The 11,735-nt window shown below is 50.3% G+C and overlaps 1 pseudogene; it reads right to left on the bottom strand.

Moving 5' to 3' along the window:
- Positions 1-10,185: 10,185 nt before the first annotated feature.
- On the bottom strand, positions 10,186-10,999 carry LOC139357678 (small ribosomal subunit protein uS5 pseudogene; annotated as a pseudogene).
- Between the last annotated feature and the right edge of the window lie 736 nt (positions 11,000-11,735).

The following is an 11,735-nucleotide window of genomic DNA, read 5'->3' as shown; positions in this document are numbered from 1 at the left end:
AACATAAAAATATCATAAAAAGGCTGGGTGCAGTGGCTCACGCCTGTAATCCCAGCTACTCAGGAGGCTGAGGCAGGAGAATCGCTTGAACCTGGGAGGCAGAGGTTGCAGTGAGCTGAGATCGTGCCGTTGCACTCCAGCCTGGGCAACAGAGCAAGACTCTGTCTCAAAATAAAAAAAGAGATAGTGAATGAAAGCCAGGCACGGTGGCTCATGCCTGTCATCCCAGCATTCTGGGAGGCCAAGGTGGGTGGATCACTTGAGATCAGGAGTTCGAGACCAGCCTGGCCACCATGGTGAAACCTCGTCTCTACTAAAGATACAAAAAATTAGCCCGGCATGGTGGAGCACGCTTGGAACCCCAGCTACTCGGGAGGCTGAGGCACGAGAATCGCTTGAACCCAGGAGGCAGAGGTTGCAGTGAGCTGAGATGGCGCCACTGCACTCCAGCCTGGATGACAAAGACCCTATCTCAAAAAAAAAAAAAAAAAAAAAAAAGATAAATGGATGTGGAAAGTAAAAAGTTCCTCTTCAAAGTTTCCCTTCTTGTTAAAGAATAAATAATAAATGTTAGAAATAATAGTTTCTTTTAAAGACTAACTTCCTCCAAAGCCCTCTTGCTTTTTGCTAATAACTCTTTGTTAAGACCTATCCTATGTAACTGTTAGATATAAGGGAATAAATATATTCTATGTCTGGCTGGGCGCAGTGGCTCACGCCTGTAATCCCAACACTCTGGGAGGCCGAGGAGGGTGGATCACGAGGTCAGGAGTTTGAGACCAGCCTGATCAACATGGTGAAACCCCATCTCTACTAAAAATACAAAAATTAGCTGGGTGTGGTGGCACATGCCTGTAATCCCAGCTACTTAGGAGGCTGAGGCAGGAGAATTGCTTGAACCTGGGAGGTGGAGATTGCAGTGAACTGAGATTGTGCCACTGCACTCCAGCCTGGGCAACAGAGCGAGACTCTGTCTCAAACAAACAAACAAACAAAATATATATATATATTCTATGTCCTTGTACTTTAGCCAAGATATTTGTTCTGGACATGCTCAGGCATGTCCCAGCTCGCAGCCTCTGCCTCTTCCTTATTTGGAAATGTTGTTACTTCTCTAAGTCCTTTCGTAAGCAACTTCCTCTTTTCCTTTTGCTCTCCATTGCCTTTACCTATTTAGGAAAGTCTTAAGTTGTTAGCCAACCGGATTTAACTTAGACTGTGAGGTCCCGTTCCAACCAATGGAGATAGGACACAGCAGTAAGAACCCAATACATAAGGGATAAATATTCCTGCCTTTCTTTATTCAGTGTGCTCTTGTGGCAAGATTGCTGACGAGCAGCACCTTTTCTGCAGAAAGTAAAACTGCCTTGCTGTGAAAACTTTTTGTCTGAATGCTGATTTTTCCTTGTGGCACCAAGGAACAAGCATTTTGTTTCTAACAATGGATAAATGTTGGAGAAGACGGATATGCTAATTACCCTGATATGATCACTAGAAATTATATATATTGAAATATCACTATGTACCCCATTAATATGTACAATTTTTATGTGTCATTTAAAAAATAAAATAAATAGCTGGATGTGGTGGCTCATGTCTGTAAGCCCAACATTTTGGGAAGCCAAGGCGGGAGGATTGCTCGAGCCCAGCAGTTCTGAGACCAGGCTGGGCAACATAGGGAGAGGTCTTGTCTACTAAAAATTAAAAAAGAAAAATACTAGCCGGGCCCAGTGGTGTGCAACTGTAGTGTTAGCTACTAAAGAGGCTGAGGTGGGAGGATTGCTGGAGTCAGGGAGTTTGAAGTTGCCATGATCATACCACTGCACTCCAGCCTGGGTGACAGAGTGAGACCCTGTCTCTAAAAGAATAAAAAAATAGGCTGGGTAGAGTGGCTCACGTCCGTAATCCCAGCACTTTAGGAGGCCGAGGCAGGTGGATCACAAGGTTAGGAGTTCAAGACCAGCCTGGCCAACATGGTGAAACCCCATCTCTATTAAAAATACAAAAATTAGCTGGGCATGGTGGCACCCGCCTGTAATCCCAGTTACTCAGGAAGCTGAGGCAGGAGAATCACTTGAGCCCAGGAGACAGAGGTTGCAGTGAACTGAGATCACGCCACTGCACTCCAGCCGGAGCCACAGAGTGAGATTCTGTCTCAAAAAAAAAAAAAATTAGCCAGGCATGGTGGCAGGCACCTGTAGTCCCAGCTACTTGGGAGGCTGAGGCAGGAGAATGGCTTGAACCTGGGAGGCAGAGGTTGCAGTGAGCCGAGATCGCACCGCTGCACTCCAGCCTGGTTAACAGAGCAAGACTCTGTCTCAGAAAAAAAAAAAAAAAAAGATTAAAATAATAAATAATAGGTAATAAAAATTTAAAAAATAGAATAAAATAAAGGTAGGCCCTAAAGGTCCAGAGCAGGGTAGGGACATAGGCAGTGAAGCCCACCATAGCCTCCTGTCTGGATGTGCATCTGCATGAGGTTACCTGCTCTGCTCACCTCCTGGCGTTGCTGTGAGGATGGACGGACATGAAGACCCTATAACCTGTTGAATGTCCCTACAATAATATCATTGATTGTTTGCCTAGATTTTGCAATCCCTGTCCCCACCGCTAAACCACACTTTATTGCTTGGCAGCTCTGACCTTGTACCTCCTTATCTCTCTGAGGTGGCCTTGAAACCCGAGTGTCACAGAGTCAAACATGGTGAAAGAGTGAAAGTGGCTTTAGAAATCATGGTGTCTGGCAATTCTCAGCACCTAGAGCTGCCCCAACTCTGCCTCTGTTGAGACTTTCATGGGAAGCCGGGGCTTTTAGGGGAGCGTGTCCTGACCCTCAGCTGTGTACAGAAGGAAGAATTACCTGCGCGGTTTGACCAAGTCCAGGCTGCCCGCAGCCCAGGCCTCCTCTACATGCAGGACCAGGCTGGCTATGTTCAGCTGGTCTCCTGGACTGCCCACCCGGGCCAGGAGAACCCGAGGCTCAGTCCAGGTGGGGTGGGGGGCTCACCATGATGTGGCCCCTTCCTCTGCTGGTCCATAGCAGAATGGGACCCTTCTTTCTGCCTGTTCCTTAACCCACTGCTCCCTGTCCTGGGGAGTCACATCCACGGCATCCGAGTGCCCCCGCTATGACGCTGCCTGCTCCCACTCTGCCCATCGTCTTCGGATCCAGTGTCTGCTTCTTGGGCCTTTGTGCCACGTGGCATGCTCCCCACCTCCTCTCCGTCCTGTTCCCCTCCCCAACCTTGCTCTCCTGCCAGCCAAAGTGTAGGGAAGATTCAGGCCCCGAGGTGAACTCGGGCACGCTTTGTGTTACTCACGGTGGCTGGTGGCAAAGTGCTGCCCCAGGGACTTTAGAAAGACCCTAAGGAGAAACCATCAAGAAACCCCAGGAAGTGATGAAACCAGGGAGACCCTCACCCTGGGATTTGGGAGTGGGCTTGAATGATTTTTCCTCCCCCTGCATGTCATTATCATGATTATTTTCCTAGAGAAAACCACACCTGTCGATTGGATCTCCCAGTCCTGGTGTGGGGGGTTAACTCAGGAGGGTCAGTTGGAGGAAACAATGAGAGGGGTGAATGGAGGGCTGGGGGCTCAAAGTTCCTGAGCTCGTCTGGCCTACCCCTGAGATCCCTCAGCAGCTTTCTGGTCAGTTAAGTAAAAGAAGCTGTCCTGAGCTCAGTGGGTGACCTGGCAGTGTGGGAGCAGGCCTCTTAGTCCGCAGTTCAAGGGCCTGGCTTTGGCGCTGCACGGATCCTTAGCAGGGAGCCCACTGCAAGGTTAATTTGTACCTGGTCTGGCTCCACATCTCCTGGAAGGAAGAAGAGAGCAAAACCTTGCTCCCTCTGCTGTAAGAGGAGTTTGGAGCCTACCTTGCCAAAAAAGACTGCGTTTGTAAGTGTTCAGTAGATTCGTGTGTACTAAGAGAAGTCAGCAGAAGCGTTGTTCACCAAGAGAAGAAATTTCATCACCCTCATCCTTGGCCCATGGGAGTCAGGCAGTCTGTACAGCGAGTGACAGGAATGTCTGACTCCATGGGGCACTAAAGGGAAAACAGAAGGCTGTGTTCTCTCCTCATGAAAGCTAAGGGTCCCTGCTGACAGTGTAGCTTGCCATCTACTGCTCTACTTAGTCAAAATGACCCTCCATGTCTTCATTTTGATTTTCTGAGACAGGGTCTCACTCTGTTGCTCAGGCTGGAGAGCAGTGACACGATCTCGGCTCACTGCAACCTCTGCCTCCTGGCTTCAAGCAATTCTGCTTCAACCTCCCAAGAGGCTGAGATTATAGACATGCACACCACTCCCGGCTAATTTCTGTATTTTTGGTAGAGACAGGGTTTCACCATGTTGGCCAGGCTGGTGTTGAACTCCTGACCTCAAGGGATCCACCTGCCTCAGCCTCTCAAAATATTGAGATTACAGGCGTGAGCCACCGCGCCCAGCCAACGCTCCATGTAAATGTGTATACACTTTATGCAGACGGGAAAGATTTCCTGCTTCCATGAACATCTCCGAGAGTAATCAGGTGAGAGGGAAAACAATCCAAGAGATTTTCCACAGTGCTCCCTGGACTTCTGGATTCTGGCATATTCGATGCCCCTCAGGACTTCCATATTTGCTGTTCTCTCTGCCCGGATGCTCTTCCCTTAATCTCTCCTGGGCTGGCATCTTCTCAGCACGGAGGGCTCAGCTGGAGAGTCAGCTCCTAGCAGCCTTCCCTGACCCCTCTGCAAAGGGGTGCATCTCCCCAAGACTCAGTCCCTCTCTATGCCATTACTGTTTTTGCTTTCTTGTAGTTAACACTATTTCTGTGGAATATACCGACCCTTTCCAGCCTCCATTGACTACAGTGTGAACTTTCTGAGAGTCACTGGGCCTTACTGTCATCATCACTGCCATATCCCAGTGCCGGGAAGGGTGTCTGGCACCTGGGAGATGTTCAGTCAGTATCTGTTGGATGGGCGGATGGTACTTGGGTTTGGATGGAGTGAGGAAGAAGATGACTTGGAGAGACAAGTCGAGCCAAGAGGACGAGTTGGCCTTTTCTTTCTTCGGCTTTCCCCTTCACATATGCCCCTGAGGGGCAGATCGCTGGAGAAAGGCAGCCCACTGTCCCTGTCCCTGGAAGCACCTTCACCAACAAGGGGCTGACATTCTCCCCATACACTGGGCCAGGCAGATGGAGTCTCCTTCAGCCGAGATGTTTCTGGGGCAGAAGATCCACCTCTGCCACTGTCCTTTACTTAAACCGGAAGACTCCCAGCCCCTGTGAACAAATCCATCGGAAGTTCTCTGTGGGCGTGGGGCTAGAACCCAGGGAACTCCAGGCTGGAAAAAGGGGGTGGGCCCACATGGCTTGCAGAACTTTAAAAGTAAGTGACACAGGTGGGAACAGGTGGAAGGAGCTAGGTTTCTTTCTTATTTATTTATTTATTTTCGAGACAGAGTCTCACTCTTGTCATACAGGCTGGAGTGCAATGGCGCGATCTCGGCCCACTGCAACCTCTGCCTCCTGGGATCAAGCAATTCTCCTGCCTCAGCCTCCCGAGTAGCTGGGATTACAGGTGCCCGCCACCATGCCCGGCTAATTTTTTGTATTTTTAGTAGAGATGGGGTTTTACCATGTTGGCCGGGGTGGTCTTGAACTCCTGACCTCAGGTGATCTGCCTGCCTCAGCCTCCCAAAGTGCTGGGATTACAGGCGTGAGCCACCGCGCCTGGCCTTCTTTTTTTTTTTTTAAGATACAGTCTTGCTCTTGTCACCCAGGCTGGAGTGCAATGGGGCAATCTCGGCTCACTGCAACCTCCACCTTCCGGGTTCAAGCTATTCTCCTGCCTCAGCCTCCCAAGTAGCTGGGATTATAGGCGCACGCCACCATATCCAGCTAATTTTTGTATTTTCAGTAGAGATGGGGTTTCACCATGTTGGCCAGGCTGGTCTCAATCACCATGTTGGCCAGGCTGGTCTCAAACTCCTGACCTCAGGTCATCCACCCTCCTCAGCCTCCCAAAGTGCTGGGATTACAGGTGTGAGCCACTGCACCCGACCAGGGTACATATTTTCTTTTTCTTTTTTTTTTTTTTTTTTGAGACGGAGTCTCGCCTGTCGCCCGGGCTGGAGTGCGGTGGCCGGATCTCAGCTCACTGCAAGCTCCACCTCCCGGGTTCATGCCATTCTCCCGCCTCAGCCTCCCGAGTGGCGCCCGCCACCACGCCCGGCTAATTTTTTTTTGTATTTTTTAGTAGAGACGGGGTTTCACCGTGTTAGCCAGGATGGTCTCGATCTCCTGACCTCATGATCCGCCCGTCTCGGCCTCCCAAAGTGCTGGGATTACAGGCTTGAGCCACCGCGCCCGGCCAGGGTACATATTTTCTAACCCATTCTCCTGGTTTCAGTGTTTGTGTTTTTGGGTGTTAGGCTTGCTAGGATTGTAACCTTTGCCTTCCTGGAACAGAAAGCTCCAGCTTTGTGTGTAATCTTACTTAAGGTGACCCACTGCTCAGAAAACAAAAAGAGAAAAACCCCAGGGGAATTAGGATACACATACACACACACACACACACACACACGCACACACACACACACACACATTGCAAAAGCCTCTGTGGTCAAGTGTGTGGGATTTCCAGAGGAAATGAAAGTCAGGACCAGCAAGAATATCACACCAGCTGGCCAGAGCCCACCCCCATGGCTAGCCTTGCCCTGCAGCCAAGAACAAGCTTCCTTCCTCTGAGTCAGCTCATAAGCCCTCCTTGGGCCACAACACTGGGCTGCATGTCAGTGCCACTGCCATGTGGGTCCCCTGAGAGTCTAGGAAGCCTTAGAAAGATTCCGAAGCCTGGCCATGCATGGATTTTGCTCTTAAAAAATGTCTCTCGGCCGGGCGCGTTGGCTTATCCCTGTAATCCCAGCACTCTGGGAGGCCAAGGCAGGCACATCACGAGGCCAGGAGATCGAGACCAGCCTGGCCAACATGGTGAAACCCTGTCTCTACTAAAAATACCAAAATTATCCGGGTGTGGTGGGAGCATGTGCCTGTAGTCCCAGCTACTCGGGAGGCTGAGGCAGGAGAATCGCTTGAACCCCGGGAGGCGGAGGTTATGGTGAGCCGAGATCATGTCACTGCACTCCAGCCTGGCAACAGAGCGAGACTCCGTCTCAAAACAAACAAACAAAAGTCTCTCTGCTCTCTTTCAAACCAGCAGCTGCCCTAGAACCCACAGGAATGGATGGAAGGATAGAAAAAGGCAGAAAAGGCACCCCCAGAACACTCTGGAAGCCAGCGCTATCTCTGTGGTCTCTAACAGTGCTAAGAAAGGATGGGCCCGTGGGTAATCATGCTGATCAAACGCCAAGGCAGCAGCTGGGCTGTGCCTCCAAACTGTTCTGGAGGAAGAAAATATGCAAAGAAAGATGTTATTCAAGGCTGCAAGCAGCCTTCCTCTCCTGCTCAATCTCTTTCTTTCTCTCTGAAATTCTTCCCACCCACGGGTGCCAGCTTTTTCTGTCCCATGATGTCGGGGGTGGGGACGGGGGATGGGAGAACTGACAGCCTGGCTCCACCTGACCAGCTGTCTGCAATCTGTAGGTCGTGGAGCACGGGAGATCCAGACTGTTCCCCAGACACCAACTGCCAGCCTTAAATGTCCTCCATTTGTTACCACCCAGGGGACCAAGGGTTTTTCTCCCCCACAATTATATGGACTGTGAGTCTGTTCTTTTAGGAGGGCTTATTGAGGGGGTTGATAGGAAGGGCATTGACAAGATAGGGGGGCTATCAGCTTCCCCAGGGAAAGTAACTTCTAGGCCAAAACTTCACAGCGTGAATTTGTGTTACTCTGACTTGGACAGTTGGTTAGGATTAAAAAGAAGAAGCCATTTTTCAGCATGTGGATGGCCACCTCCCCAGAAGTCAGGAGTTCAAGACCAGCCTGACCAATATGGTGAAACCCCATCTCTACTAAAAATACAAAAAATTGTCGGGGTACAGTGGCTCACGCCTGTAATCCCAGCACTTTGGGAGGCCGAGGCGGGCAGTTCACGAGGTCAGGAGATTGAGACCATCCTGGCTAACATGATGAAACCCCATCTCTATTAAAAATACAAAAAATTAGCCAGGCGTGGTGGTGGGCGCCTGTAGTCCCAGCTACTCAGGAGGCTGATGCAGAAGAATGGTGTGAACCCGGGAGGCGGAGCTTACAGTGAGCCAAGATCTCGCCACTGCATTCCAACGTGGGTGACAGAGCAAGACTCTGTCTCAAAAATACAAAAAAATTAGCTGGGCATGGTAGCATGCACCTGTAGTACCAGCTACTCGGGAGGCTGAGGCGGGAAAATCACTTGAACCCGGAGACAGAGGTTGCAGTGAGCCGAGATCGCGCCACTGCACTCCAGCCTGGGCGACAAGAGCGAGACTTCGTCTCCAAAGAAAAAGGAACCAAGGTCATGCCAATGTTCAAAGTTCGGATAAGGCTGAGTGTGGTGCTTATGCCTGTACTCCTAGCTGTTTTTGAGGCTGAGGTAAAGGGATCGCTTGAGCCCGGGAGGCTGAGTCTACAGTAGTTGCGATCATGCCACTACCCTCCAGCTTGGGCAACAGAATGAGACCCGGTCTCAAAAAAAAAAAAGTTTAGATAAGATACTTTGACTCAAAATCTATCATGAACCCCAAAAATTCTGCCCAGGTCAGTGTAGTCCAGTGAGAAGAGTGTTTTGCTTTATTAAATTTGTTTCTCTAAAGAGTTGGACCTGTGTTCATTTGCCCCTTTCTCCATTGCCTTAGAAATTAATGGTGTAGATCAATGAGGTACAACTTAGGGTCTAGAAATAAACCCGTACATGTAAAGTCAATTAACTTTCAAAAAGGGTGCCACAGGCCAGGGAGGCTGAGGCAGGCGGATCCCTTGAGGTTAGAGTTCCAGACCAGCCTGGCCAACATGCTGAAACCCCGTCTCTACTAAAAATACAAAAATTAGCCAGGCATGGTGGCATGCACCTGTAATCCCAGCTACTTGGGAGGCTGAGGCAGGAGAATTGCTTGAACCCAGGAGGCAGAGGTTGCAGGGAGCCGAGATCACACCATGGCACTCCAGCCTGGGCAACAAGAGCAAGACTCTGTCTCAAAATAATAATAATAATAATAAATTAATTTTAAAAAGTAAAAAACAAAAACAAAACAAACAAAAGACAGATTTAAAAAAAAAAAAAAAAAAAAGAGCCTCAGATCTAACCCCTGCGCTCGTGGCTTATTTGTGAAGCAGTAGTGGAATGTATTCTCACAGTGGTTAGGACTCTAGCTTGGAGAGAACACCAGTGAGGATCCACTTCTCTTCTGATGGAGAGAAACTGTCAGGAAGCTAGGGAGGATTAGCCTTGTGATACATTTGTTCCCAAGTCTAGTTGCTCAAAACCAGGACTCCTAGAGCTGGTCAGTTGTGGCAAGTACTTTTGTTTGGTTAACCCAAAATCAGTCCCAAAACCTTTCTTCCTGTCCTCCACTCACTGTAAAGGACGGGATGGCCAGATATGTCCCAGCTTGGTCAGGGAGGACTTTAGACTTTATAGCCCTTGTTTGGCCAGTGCTGTGAGGAGAGGTCAGGAGACCTCTTGAGACCTTCTTGAAAACAGTCTTTCTTTGCTGATAAGATCAATGCTGGGAGGTGAAAAATCTTTGCCTGGTATCACCCCCTGCTTCCTGCATCTGAACATGTTGTGAGGATGTGATGTATGGGGCTGCTGCAGCCATCGTGAAACCATGAGGGGAAACCTAAAAGAACCAGAATGACCACAGCCCAGAGCCCTGTCTTTTCTTCTCCCTTTTTTTTTTTTTTTTTTTTTTTTTGAGATGGGGTTTCACTGTGTCACCCAGGCTGCAGTGCAGTGGTGCCATCTCAGCTCACTGCAACCTCTGCCCCCAGGTTCAGGCGATTCTCCTGCCTCAGCCTCCCAAGTAGCTGGGATTACAGGCACCTGCCATCATACCCAGCTAATTTTTGTATTTTTAGTGGAGACAGGGTTTTACCATGGTGGCCAGGCTGGTCTTGAACTCCTGACCTCAAGTGATCCACCCACCTCAGCCTCCCAAAGTGCTGGGTTTATAGGCAGGAGCCACCGTGCCCAGTCTTTTTTTTTTTTTTTTTTTTTTTAACAGGCGTAATTAACTTTTTCTTGTATAAAAACACTATGTTGTAGCCACAGCTGGCACCTGGGTCCTCCGCACAGAGACTCTGGTGTGGCTCTTGACAAGATGGCGAGTGAATTCCTGGTAGGGAGACTTGGTGAATACGGTATTCTTCTAGAAGTCAGGTCAGGTGGCTGTAGGTCTTGGAGATGACATCAAAGCTGGCCTTGGCAGAGTTGCCCAGAGTGGCAGTGCAGCCCCTGGCTGAGGTGTAGCAGTCATCGATACCAGCCATCATCAGCACCTTCCTGGGCAACATGGCTGAGATGATGCCAGCACCCTTGGGTGCAGGGTTAAGGTGCACTAGCACAAAGCCATGATGGCCTGTAGCCTCCATGCCCAGGGACCATGGAGAGCTTGGCCAGGATGATGGCCCCTTGGATGGCAGTGGCTACCTCCTTGAAGCACTTAACACCCAGAATGAGGTGGCCATTGTAGTCCCAGTGGCAATAAATGGCTTGAACCTGCCAGCGCAGGTCGGCCTCTGCACCAGCATGGTCTTCAAAACCTCATCCTTGAGAGAAGCCCCCAGGAAAAAGTCAGTGATATGACTCCTTGAGGGTCAGGGTGAAGAGACAGATCTCCTCCAGGGACTTGATCTTCACGTCCTTGACCAGATGGCCCCGCTTGGTGACAGGCATCCACTCCTCATCCTCAGCCTTGCCTCTGAGAGCTCCATAGCCTTGGAGCTCTCATGCCCCTGGCCCCAACCCTGGCCATGACCCCAGCCCCAGATGCCAGTGCCGAGGCCTCTGCAGAAGCTGCCACGGTTCCTCATCCCAGGGCCTCTGGGCCTCCCGCTGCACTGTGTCATCTGCCATTTGGTGTTTTCTCAGAGAAAAGCTCTGTCATGAGCAAAGTAAACATCTATAATCTTTCCCACATTGTTGGTCATGTTTTCTGTTACTTGCAGCTGAATGCATTCCTGTGGCATCAATCATGTCCACTTTAGAGATAAACAGGGCCTTGAAAAAGGGGAGGTCTTCCTTTGGAGCCAGCTTCTTATTTCCTGGAACTGGAGATTCAGGTGGAGGAGGAGAAAAGGCCCTCTGCCTGGGGGTTGAGCTGGGGATAAGGGGTGGAGTTTCTGGCAGAGAAGTCTTAGGGTAAGGCCAATACTCCCTCTCCCGTGACAGAGGCTCAGGATCTTCCCTGGCCCCAGGTCCCAGGCCTTGGCTGCATGAGGAGTCACAAGATGCCTCTCCTGAACCAGGGAGTACCAGGGAGCCCTCCCTGACACTGATGGGCACTGGTGGGCAGGGAAGGAGATGGCAGTAGCCATGGATGGTGACTCAGATCAGAGACCCGCCTCCAGTCCCTGCTCTGCCACGAACTGCCTGTGTGTCCCAGTGCCCCAACCAACTCCCTTAGGGCAAGTACACTGAGCCCTCATCCGTGAATAGGACGCTCTGTGTTCACAGGGAGCCTCCTGCCCCAGGTCCCCTGGCTTCTGAGCCTCTTCTTAGAAACATGAATAAATCCTGGCAGGTGAGGGACCCAGGGGGAGCAACAGAAGGCTTTGTGTCACAGCCAGGGGTCAGCAAGTACTC

The sequence above is a fragment of the Macaca nemestrina genome, chromosome 12 (genome assembly GCF_043159975.1).
Source record: "Macaca nemestrina isolate mMacNem1 chromosome 12, mMacNem.hap1, whole genome shotgun sequence".
NCBI lineage: Eukaryota > Metazoa > Chordata > Mammalia > Primates > Cercopithecidae > Macaca > Macaca nemestrina.
This window is presented reverse-complemented; position numbering and strand designations above follow the sequence as displayed.